Here is a 12,257-nt window from a genome sequence, read left to right as displayed (position 1 = left end):
TTTTTTTAAAGCTTTGTCCAATGTTTAGAACCAATTAATATAGAAATTTTAAAAAATGGTCAGAAGTCATTTACCCAGAGAATTGACAAAAGAAAAACAAAGTGCTGTAAGTTTTACAAATGATCAAATAATGTTAAGTTACTAAACTTGTCCTGATCTTCAGTGCTGGCTGGGCTGAGTGGAAACTCAATTCACACAAATGTTTCTAGGGGTGGTGGAAATTGCCATAATATTTAGGAAACCAATGTGGTATAAACTGAACCACATTCATAAAAATGGACGTGCCATTTTACAATATAAACCTGGTTGTCTCTGCCCTATGATGTTAGAGCTTTATGTTTATAAAAGATCCTCAACAAGGGGCAAATTAGAAAAATACTGAGAAAGGTAAGGAAATTGAGTCAGTTCAGAACCAAGCAGCCATTAAATAATTCAAAAGGAGAAAATGTGATCCTACTGTACTTTTACAATCCTGTGAAATGGCGTTTTACATGTAAGGATAAATGTGTAGTGATCTAGATAGGGAAATGGGAACATGAGCAGATTATTTAAAATCACACTCAATACGGTTCTTTATCTGATGAAAGCAAATCTAACCCATAGGAGAATCACTCAAGACATTAAAAAAAAAAAAGCAGCAACAGCAGACAGAGCTGAAGCACAGACACAGACACCTATAACATGCATCTGCCTGACACTTGCAGAATCCTTCAGCACCCAATGCAGATGAACTCATGGCCCTGAGACACCCTAAACATACAGTTTCTGATGTGTTGGCTTTTTCAAATTGCCTTTTATGACAAGACAGCTCAACAGTGCTGAGTAAGCTTTTTTCTTTTGCTCACTTTTGTGCAAAGTCTGCCAGGTCAGAAAACAAACATGTTTTTCCTCCCATGGCTCAAGACTCAAGCTTTGGAGATGGAGATGGCACAGCAGACCTGGGAAGCTGCCTGCTTGAGGCACAGGTGAATGAGTGTGAGGATGTTTAAGGATGTTTTTGGTGTTTTAAGGCAAAACTGTCCATGTTGAGTAAAGTTTAGAAAAAGTTTAGACTTTGGTAGGTAGTGTACTTCTTTTCAAGTCTAGTCTTTCTCCATTTTCAAGATGGGAAATAATGCAAAAACAGAAGGAGCAAGAGACATATGGGATCAGGAAACCAGCACCAAGGAAACCTGGTACCCAGGACACTGCACAGAGAGGTAGGTGCTCACTGTGAAGGCAGCAGCTTAACTTGTGTGCACAGTCCACATGCTCTGCTTCTCCTTTTGGGGGTGATTGTTACATTTCCTCGAAATAGTCCCAAGTAGTAACTAAAGATAATGGGAGTCTCCCAGGGATAACAGGATACTTTTTTGTCAGGTGCCCCAACTACATGGCACTTGGGTGGGTCCATTGTGAATGAGGGAGCTCCAGGTCCACCCCCACTGGCAAGGCTGGAGCTCCCCCATTCACAAGGGACCCCACCCCACACCGATCTTGTGGGTTACTCTTGACTGAAGACTTTAGCCAAGAAGGGAAATGGGTCAGCTTTACTTCCTTCCTCCAGTCAGTGCAGAAAACTTCATTTTTCTTTTATTTGGGAAAGATAACACCTGCAACATTCTAGATTTGGGGGTGTATGTGCTGATGAGGCAGGACGTTTTCTGGCTGTGTCTTTGTAGATTAGTATTGTACTATGAGATCCACTTTAAGACAGGAGACATTTATTTTCCTAAATTGGAGCTTCCTTTTTCTGTTTGTTTTTATTATTGTGAACTATAGAGCTCTATTAGTAAAATAAGGATCTATGTAATATTACTCCTCTAACATTATTAAGTGTAACCCTAAAACTTCACAGTTAGTTCGTATAGCTCCTTTTCTCATTATTATTTCATTTATGGGCATAAATATTTACAATACCTGGTCAGATTTGAGAGGCAGATTAAATACAGATAAAAAGATTTTTTAAATGCCTCTTGGCATGGAGAAAATGACCCAGTGCTATTCATGTCAAGGGTTTACTGATTGTCTTCCCATCCAGTGCTATTCCTATTTTAATTATTAATCTGTGCTTACATTGTAAGTGATTGACCCTGACATGTATTGGGAGACTCCCAATTGACTATTGATTTCTGATGATTTGAACTCAGACCTGTCCCCAGTTGGTTGATGTAAGAAAACACCTAGACCAGGCCTGTGTGGTGTCTTCCACAAGTATGAGGGTTGGGGGCTCAGAGCTGAGACGTCTAGTGAACCCTGTGCCTCTGGTGAGGGATTCAGGTGTCGGATAGAGATGGCGAGGAGGGCGTGGAGGGTTCACACTCTGCGTAGAACATGCAAGTCAGAAGGAGCCCACGTCCTTTCTCTGGCATTTAGAAGATTAGAGATATTGATCAGTGCCCCTGGGGAGGAGCAGCTGGATCCCATCTGAAAATCTACACAGAGTAAATGGTGTGGTCATTTTCACTGTAGCTATTTTAGAAAACTGTTTTCTTTGCCTACAGCATCTTCTCTTGGCCTCACCTCTGCTTTGTGTGTTCCATGATATCTTTTCTGTGCCTTTCCTTTTCAAAAATTAAAATCTTCACCAAGATCCTGCAGACTTCTCCATCCCCCTCATCCTTTGGTATTAATTCTGAAGCCTTCAGTACATAGGGGCCAAAGACTGAATGCTGACAGGTGTCCACTGCTATGTCTGGAAATAACAGGAGGAGGATGCTGCTTAACTCCCCTGCTTTAAGTCTCATGGCAAAAGCATTGCCATGAGACTTAAAGGGAACCCTGATTCATGCCCTTTACTTGAGATGATGCTGGTCCCTTACATGTAGGTTTTATTGTTGCTGCTGGTATTTTATTGGTTTTCTGCATTGGGTTAGGTGATTATATCTGCTGTAATCCTCAGAAATGAAAAATGGGAAAATGCATTTCTTCAACTTTATATTGTGTCCTTTGTTCAATTTTGAATGCTTTCTAATGAAGTAAATTTTGTAACATGTCACCTTCCCATCTTTGCTGGTAACTATGCTATGCAGAAGAGCTCCAGTGATGCTCTTTATAAACTATCCTGAATTGTCAGATGTTATATATTTGTAATAGAAAATATATACTGGCGCTGAGATAGTGAAGAGTAAAAGTTACTGATTACCCGAAGGACCAATTGCCATCAAAGGTCTTAAATTGTGGTTACATGAGTTTTTTCTTTTTTTATTAAGTCATTCACCAGTGTAGCTGTGATAGCTTGTGAGTCCTCAGATCATATCTCACAGGAATTTTACACTTGAAATCAAAACACATTTGTCTTAATTCTGTTAGTTAGAATTCCAAACTCATTTTTCCATGGAAAAAAATTCTTTATGTCATAGTACTCTTAATATTTAGCATTACATGTAAATTAAAATGAATCTTATGTCTATACCTAACTGCCTTGTAAAGGTAACGTTGTTTCTGTAAGAAAACCCTTTCCCAGTTCCCCAGCAGGACTGCAAGAATCCATGTCTCCCCAGGGCTCTCCTTGCACAGGGGCAGCACCTCCAGGGAGGAGAGAAGCCCTTCAGGGAGGGAAGCGGAGGGAGTGAGAGGGGAGTGCAGGGGGACCTGGAATCCACTTCCACTCTGCCTCCTGCAAGTTGTGTCACCCTGGAGGAATTTCCTCCTTCCTTTGGGAGCCTCTGTTCCCTTAGATTTAGAGCAGGATGGTCATACTCACTCTGCTGAGTCCTTAGAATCAAATAGGACATTAAATACCTGTATAAAGCTCTCATACAAATAGCTGTGATCCATGTGAGGGGGATGGACTTTTCATTCTTACTCTCTCTGGTCTCACTGTGCCAGGAATGAGCTAGTGTGCTGGTGGTGAGGGGAGGTGGGCATGGTCCTAGACACAGATGCCCATCTGTCTGGAATAAGCGGCTTCATCAGAGTGTTCTGATTCTCTTCTTTCCTGGGACAGGGCCCCAGCCATCCTACATTTCAGACACAGGCAGTGACGTGTGGTCACAGCAGTTTGTCCGCATGACTTCCCTTCACTCCCAGCAGTAAGGGGTACTCAGTAGGAGGAAGATTTTGACACTGATGTTGCTGTTTTGAAACCCAGTGGAGGGGAAGGTACCAGGGTCTGTCACCTCCTTCATGGGGTTCATCTTCTATTGGTGTTTGTGGTTTTGTCCATACCATCAACAGGTTTTAAATCTTCACAATTTTCTGCTCTGCAGGTGAAGGCAAATACAAGAGGGTTGCCTCACTTCTCATGAAAAGCCAACATGTGCAACCCACAGGATGCCCAACCCTCAGCGTTCAGGAACCAAGACCACTACCTGCCCCTTGCTGGGCTCTTGAGTCTCAGCCGCTTTGTACATACACCTCCACCGCTCAGTATGTTGATCTGACAGGATGAACTGACTTTTCAACATGTTCATCTTTTTCTCTCATTGAGTCAGCAGAAAACCATGTCACATGTGGTACTGCAGGGCTTGGCAGGACAAGGGTAAAGCTAGCTCAGGACACAGTGCTGGTCCCAGATTCTGATGGCACGGGGGTGCAGCAGCATCTCCCCATCATGAGCCAGGCAGCAAGTCTCTTGTAGATGAGGAAGAACGAAGGAGTTTGTTCGTAGAAGTCAGAAGTTTCAGGTTTGCAGATGGGTCTGCAGACCTGCCCCTGCCTGCGAGGGCTGTACCTGTCCTGTAAGAGACACAAAGCACGCAGCTTGAGGTCATCTGCAATGGAAGTAGAAGGGAAGGGTCCTACCACAGAAAAGAGAGAGAATAAATCTCTGGAGATAAACAGGATGGCATGGGGGAGGAAGTGGGGAGCAGCCTCATGGGGTTGCTAAGCCCACTGAGAAAGAGACCCATGGCCCTTCTCAGCAGGGCTGCAGCCTGTGCAGGAGCCTGGGAGCCACATGAGGGCTGTGCAGAGCTGCTGTGGGGAGCTCAGTGGCACCATATGGCCTGGGGATTAGGCCCTCAGAAGGTCTTTTTTGCCCTCTTAGTATATAATCATAGGAAAGATGATTATTTTGCTGGATATGTGAAGGTTCTGGATCAGTATGATAAATTCCCTTAAGGTCTAGGGCAGGTGTCCTCAAACTATGGCCCGGGGGCCACATGTGGCCCACCTAGGACATTTTTGTGGCCTGCTAAGTATTTTTACCACCACTGCCTGTCCTGCTGAGCAGCCAACTTGTCCCGGGCCCACAGTCCAGCCCTCCAACGGTCTGGCCCCCTGTTTAAAAAGTTTGAGGACCCCTAGTCTAAGGAATATAATGTGATTCTGTTAGGAGATCTTCCCTCCCTAAGTTTATTGGGCCCAATGAGAATAAAAAGTGAGGCTGGGTCTGACTGATGGCTGAAGGAGATGCTGTGGCCCTCAGAATGAGGTATACTCTGGCAGGACTTACAGGCCCGTCCTGAGCCATCTCAGGAAGCTGTGCTCTCAGGAAGTTTCCATATAACACCCTCAGCCTTGTCCTGTGTCCCTGCTGCCTTAGGCCTCAACACCAGCTCTCTGTAAGGCCTGCTCAGAGCCACAGGGGACAATGTGGGTGTCTGAGGATATTGTGAGGCTTCACCAGGTCCCAGCTGCATTTCCCACAAGTATATAAAGCAAGATGGCTGGTACGTGGTGGGCCCTCAAGCCCCTCACCGCTTAGATGAGAGTATTTCCACTCCAAAGATCAGCAACAGATGTTCATTAAAGTCCATAAGATAAATCTTAGTGTGTGGCAGCTCATCCCAGAGATTTCCACTTCCATTTTGAAATGATAAGTCAAACTCTCCCTCTCTGCTATTAAAATTCAGATCCTACCAGGTAAAAAAAGGACAAATACGCAGATATGTACACAGTTAAACTCAGTGATCTAGACCTGAGATTTGAAGACAATCATTTTACATGATATGTAGATATGCAGCTGCCACAAGACAGAAGTATTCATCAGGGACACAGAGATATAATAGGAGATAAAAATGTACCTAGGAAAAAATAAGATGACATGAAAATAAACCAAAATCTTTTTTCTTAATAGGACAACTATATTGAGTTTTAAAGAGGACCCTGAGCCCAGATAACCATACTGTACCTTGGCCTCAGGCTAATGGTGGGGAATCTGGGTGTCAAACCTTCTGTGATCTAAGGGTGTTTTCTCCCCAACCCTCCCTTCTCCCTCTGGGATCCTTTCTAGTAGTTCCCTAATGAATGCTTGCATTTCTGTCTGGCTCAGTGTCTGCTTCCTGGAGGACCAGCTGGAACCCCTGGGGTGCACATGGTTGATTCCTGCACACAGCTGAACAGACACTGAGGTGTTGTAGGCAGAAGCAGGGTTGCTCTGGTTTGGACTGAGAGTGACACAGGGGATCTCTGGGGTGGTGGGAACACCCTATGTCAAGACACGGGTGGGGGTAGTGCTGGTTCATTCTAGAAATATTCATGGAGCACCTGCTGCCTGCCGGTCAGTCCTGGGGGGTCTTGTGATCAGATAGGCAGGTCCTTACCCCCTCAGATGGTGACTTCTCACAATGGGGCAGAGCAGACAGACCAGCAGGGGCTGGTAGAACCAGTGAGGAGCACCTTACCCTGGCTCTTGCTGTGTCAGGGCCCTTCCCCCATCAAGTCAGCTGCCCCCCATTAACACCAAGTCCTTGCAAGACAGAAAGAAGCAGAGCTGAGAAAAGGGATCTTTCCATAAGTCCTGAGAGTCCTAGAATCCTTCTGTAATGTCTTCAGTGTGGGATGGACAGAGGTCAGTAGTCAAAGTACCCCTGAACAGGGCTAGAGTGGTACAAAGGGCTGGAGGATAGAGTCAGAGAAAGGGACATGCAGAGAGGCAAAGAGAGTGGAGGCAGGGAGCAAAGAGGGAGCCTGCTAGGCCAGCCAGGTGGCCCCCAGGCTGCTGAGGGGGAAAGTCTAGAGCTCATTATCCCCTTGCCCTGCCCTGCCAGAGGTAAATAGCGTTAGGCGTAGGAGGTAGGCACTGAATGGCAAGGATACAGGTATCCTTGTATTTAAAGATGAAATTAGTCACTTTGTATTTGTAACAAAATGCTTACGAAAGCCTGTGGTATTTTGTGGGGGACCCTGAATGTTCTTGAAGCTTGTCTCTGTAGGACATATTAATAAGAACATTGGGAAAGTTAGTGTGCATGTTGGTTGCATTTTGGCACATTCACACACACACACACACAAAACTTACATCAAGGAAAAGATCTCAGACCAGTTTGCAAGCAGTGAAGTCACAGAGCACGGCTCTGCTAAGGGAGCTCTCTTTGTGGGGAAAAATCTACTTTGGCTGAGGGTAGAGTTATTGGTGCCTCCCAAGATTTAAAGAGGCTTGTTCTCCAAACCACACTGAGAAAAGTATAAGAAGTGACTTTGAAGAGATGGCCTTAGCAGGATGGTGCACACAAGCACTTCCCAGGCACAGCTAACTCAAGGTAAATGGGTTAAGTGCATTACCATTCCATCCTAACCTGCTATTGTGAATGGTCTCAAAGGAGCTACCATTAGTTAGTAGGCAGGATTGACAAGGCCAGAATCTAGTATAAAGAAGACCATAGCTTTCAGTTCCCCAAACTAGGACTGCACAAGAAATCTGAGTATGGCTATGGAATTTACAGATGTAAATAGACCAGAAACCTGAATGTTTGTGGGGATACTCAAGTCTGACCTTCTACAGCATAGACTAGTTTGACTTCTAATAGAACTATGACCCCCATTCTGCACCAACATAAACTAGGCTGCTAAAAGCATGCTGTCCTCAAAAGGGGCACATTCTCCAGTGACCATTTCAGATGTGGCCACAGAGGATGATAAACATGAAGGGCTGAGAACCCAAACACTGCCAGGATGGGAAGATTCCCCAATTCCTGCCTAGCGGGATTTGATCATTGCAATGGACCCATCAGCTGGGTGTTGCACATTCTTCTCTGTCCGGTCTTAGAGTTTTTAATGTGATTTTATGGTTCCTGCTCTAGGATCATATTTGTATTATAGTAGGTTTTTTGCAGAGTAGAGATCATTTATGTTTAGTTTATAGTTTGCCAGATGACAGGGAGTTCTATCCTTACTTGGTAGAGAGAGCTGAGCAAAATTCTAAAGTTCTAAAATTGTAATTTTGAATTAAATGTAACAATTCTATAAGCCTTTGAAATTATAATTCTTGGAGATGAGGATATTTTGTGTGTGGTAAAATGCTCTATGTGTAATTATGGATATTTGGTGAAACAAAGGGATAGACTGACAGGAACTTTGATCTCAACAGTCACAGTGTACTCATAGAAATAAAATCCCAAATTCTTAGCTCAGCACCTAGCTTCTCAGAATAAAGATCACAGTTCTCAGGCTCTTTTGAAGCTAGTATAGCCACATGACTAAATTTGGGTCACTAGAATATGAGCCAAAGCACTGTATAAAAATTCCCAGTTTTAAGCTATAAACATGTTTTTCTTGCCTCCACTCCCAGCACCCACTGACTGGAATGTGAACAGAATGTTTACTCATCTCAGAAATACGCTGAAGGTGGAGTAAACTAGGTCCCTGAGACGGTGGACCTGCTAAGCCAGTTATGGTCTGCATATGCCCAGACTATTAACTAAGGGAGAAACACGTGTATTATGTTGTGTTTTTGCTGAAGCAACCAGACCTATATCTAACCATAGGCCAGCATAGGGAATTTGTTCACATTACAGGTGGGAACCTACAGACAGGATTTGAACTAGATGATTGGTTGGAATACTCTAATTCCAATGCTGTGTGATGATATCCCTGAATCATCTATTGGAAACCACTAATCTTGATTTTCTGGAACTTGAATAATTCAGCCCGTCCTCCAAAGCAGTCATTATTGTCTCTCTCCTGTGACTAGAAACAGGGCTGGAAACTTTGATGAAGAACGCCAGCCCTGAAGTCATTCATCACATGGGCATTCAAGTAACATGAAAATACCACTCCAATGGGGTTTCACTCTAGTACAGTGCAGATGATGCCAAACCAACATGCATGGGCATGCCTCCAGGGTGTGTCATGGCCACCATGGGAGGGAACACACAGAGGTACAAGAGGACCATCCTCCCAATGAGGCTACATCTCAACTGTTCATTCTTCACTCATCTTTCTGCACATAAGCACAAAGACAACCAACTCTATTTTATTTTATTTTTGTTGTTGTTGTTGTTGTTGTTGCAGTTTGGCCGGGGCTAGGTTTGAACCCGCCACCCTAGGTATATGGGGCCGGCGCCCTACTCACTGAGCCACAGGCACCGCCCCAGACAACCAATTTTAAATGTGTTTGTTTTCAGTTAACCAGCTATGACAACTCATACTAAACAAACTAGAACGCATATGAATAAATTTTGAATTTTTTTCACATTTTATATTTAATACAAGTGCTTGACTATGCTCAATTGTTATGCCATGCGTGAAAAACTGGCCAAGCAAACCATGTATTAATTATTAGCAAATGGAAGGTCAAGGAGCCCTTATCATTAACGTAGTACAAGTATTTATATTGTAAAACTGACCTGTAGCTTGATCTTTAGGGGACAGGATCACCAACCAAGTCACGTGTGTGTGGTCAGAAGGTACTTTTGACATTGAGTTCTGTCCATATAGAAACAGAATGAATAAATGAACTTTTTTCTTTTTTAAGCAAAACATTAAGTGAAAGATTCAATTTGGTTCTTCTGGGGTTTGGGGAAGGGGTTGAAAGTAGAGGGTCACTTTGCAGTCATCACCTGTACCATTCTTCATAGTTGACTGTCCGTCTCCATCAGTATCTGCTTCTCTGATTATATCATCTACTTCTTCATCCGTAAATTTTTCTCCTAAGTTTGCCTTGACCTGACCTAGGTTTGCTGCACTGATGTGACCACTGCTATCCTTGTCACAGACTCCCTAACGCCTGGCGAACTTCTTCTTCACTCTCTGTGCCTTTCATTTTCTTGCCCTCATAGTGAAAGCTGCTGGGGAGTCAGTGGCGCCGTCATCAGTCACCATCCGCGTCCCCTTCATTGATCACATCCTGCAATTCAGCAGCTGTTGGGTTTCTGAGCCGGTGACCTCGTGACAACTGCAAGTTCCTTTGCTGCGATGGTGTCATCGCCATCCTTATTGGGAGACACTTTCTTAAATTCAGCAATCTGTTCTTCTGTTGGCTGAGCAGCCCTGGTGCCAGCGAAGGGAACTAGAGCAGAGGGAGCGAGGGTGTCTGTGCCCGGCAGGGCGGTGGCGGCAGCGCCTTTGCGGCTGCTGCTGCAGCTAAAGCCGCGGTGCGCGGGGGCCCCGCCTGACTGCGGGTAACGTGTAACGGTGCTGCGTCTGTGGGACCCCCACCCAGCACTGCTTGGAACTATCCTTGATCCTCTCGTAATCCTTATAATATGTAGAATTTCTCTTTTATACAAATTTTTCATATACTTGAAAAAGCTGGCATTATGTGCTTGCCTAATTGAGAATGAAAATAAATACCGAAAGATATAAATTATCTGAGAAACGTGGCCTTAAGTATAGCCCATACTTTATTTATACTGGAATAATAATTACAATATAATTATAGCAGCCTGGCTATCATACCCATATTTGTAAATATATCTGTCCATCTACACACACACATATATAACTTGTATGTTTAATTTGAAATTTTTAATATATTTTCTCACTCTTTCATAAAAGTTTAGCATATTGTTGGATATTTTCAAAGAATTTTATCCAGACTTTTCATAAATATTAAAAAGAAAACTTGGACTTTTCTCTGCATTGTAAGCTTGTAACTTATTTTATTTTTCTCAATTATATTACCTTATAAATTTATAACTTAATTCTATAAAATTTTTTAATTTTTTTCAAAATTTTGTCCAAAAAGCTTTTTAAAATTCTTCCTATTTTGTATATCAGATGTTTTTCTGCATCTTGATTGAGGTGTAAGGGATATAGAATAAACAGAGCCTATATAAATTTGTTGAATTTTGACATATGTATACTGCCATGAAAACATCACTATAACCAAGGTAATTTACATATTCCAAACTCTTCAAAGTTTCCTCTTGTTTCTATGTAACATATGGGTCCTGCCCTGCACCTGTAGCTCAGCCAGTAGGGCGCCACTCACGTATACCAAGGCTGGCGGATTCAAGGCCAGCCCAGGCCTGCTAAACAATAATGACAACTACAATAAGCTGGGCATTGTGGCGGGTACCTATAGTTCCAGCTAGTTGGGGGGCTGAGCTTAAGAATTGCTTAAGCCTAAGAGTTTGAGGTTTCTGTGAGCTGTGATGCCATGGCACTCTACTGAGGGTAACATAGTGAGACTCTGTCTCAAAAAAAAAAAAAATGGGTTCTGTCCCTCCATTCCTTCCACAATCATCTCCTTGACACAATCATCTGAATTTTATAGAATTTTATGTAATATAATTATTTAGGTAGTAGTGTGAGAGAGTGTGTATAGCATGGATTCATTAAGGTTTTACTAAAGTTGATTTATCACGTACCTATTTTTCCGTCTCTCTGTCTATCCATTAGGTTTTTGTACTTTTGGTACATTTATAATTAAATATGGTACATTAGTGTACTTTCTCCTGATTACTTTCACATACCTATTATTAACTATAATTCCATATTTGTTTACTGACTTTTTCTGTTAATGTGATACTATGTAGAGTGAAAGGCTGACATTAGCAAGGCAGCAAAATATGGTCCAGGCTCTCAGTCCAAATAAACAGCAACCATGGATGAAAATGGTTTAATAAGACCTCTAAAAGCAAATGAAGAAATTTTCTGAGATCTCTGGAAACACATTAGGAAGTGGCAGCAACCAAGCTGTAGCAAACACTTAACCAAGTAAAAATACAATCAAATGATAGGAAATTCAAGGTGTTTTTATTCTACATTTGCCCTTCCTCCTCCTTGCATGGCTCCCTGCAGAAGAGGATGTCCAGTTCCTGGCTTTTCTCTCAGAGTAGATGGGAAAATATGGAACTGACATGCAATGCTCTGGCCTTTTGGAAGGATTCCTGAGAGACTAGGGTCTGTTTTGCCTTATCTAATAAGCAACTGATAGAAATACTGGCAAAACATAAATATAAAGTTGACTGATAGAAATAGTGGCATAGGCTCGGCACCTGTGGCTCAAGTGGTTAAGGCACCAGCCACGTACACCCAAGGTGGCAGGTTCAAATCCAGCCCGGGCCGCCAAACAACAATGACTGCTGCAACCAAAAAATAGCCAGATGTTGTGGTGGGCGCCTGTGGTCCCAGCTACTTGGGAGGCTGAGGCAGGAGACTCGCTTGAG

Source organism: Otolemur garnettii, unplaced genomic scaffold (assembly GCF_000181295.1).
Source record: "Otolemur garnettii isolate 467f Iridium unplaced genomic scaffold, OtoGar3 scaffold00044, whole genome shotgun sequence".
Taxonomy (NCBI): Eukaryota; Metazoa; Chordata; class Mammalia; order Primates; family Galagidae; genus Otolemur; species Otolemur garnettii.
The sequence above is the reverse complement of the archived record's forward strand: the minus strand, read 5'-3'. Positions refer to the sequence as shown.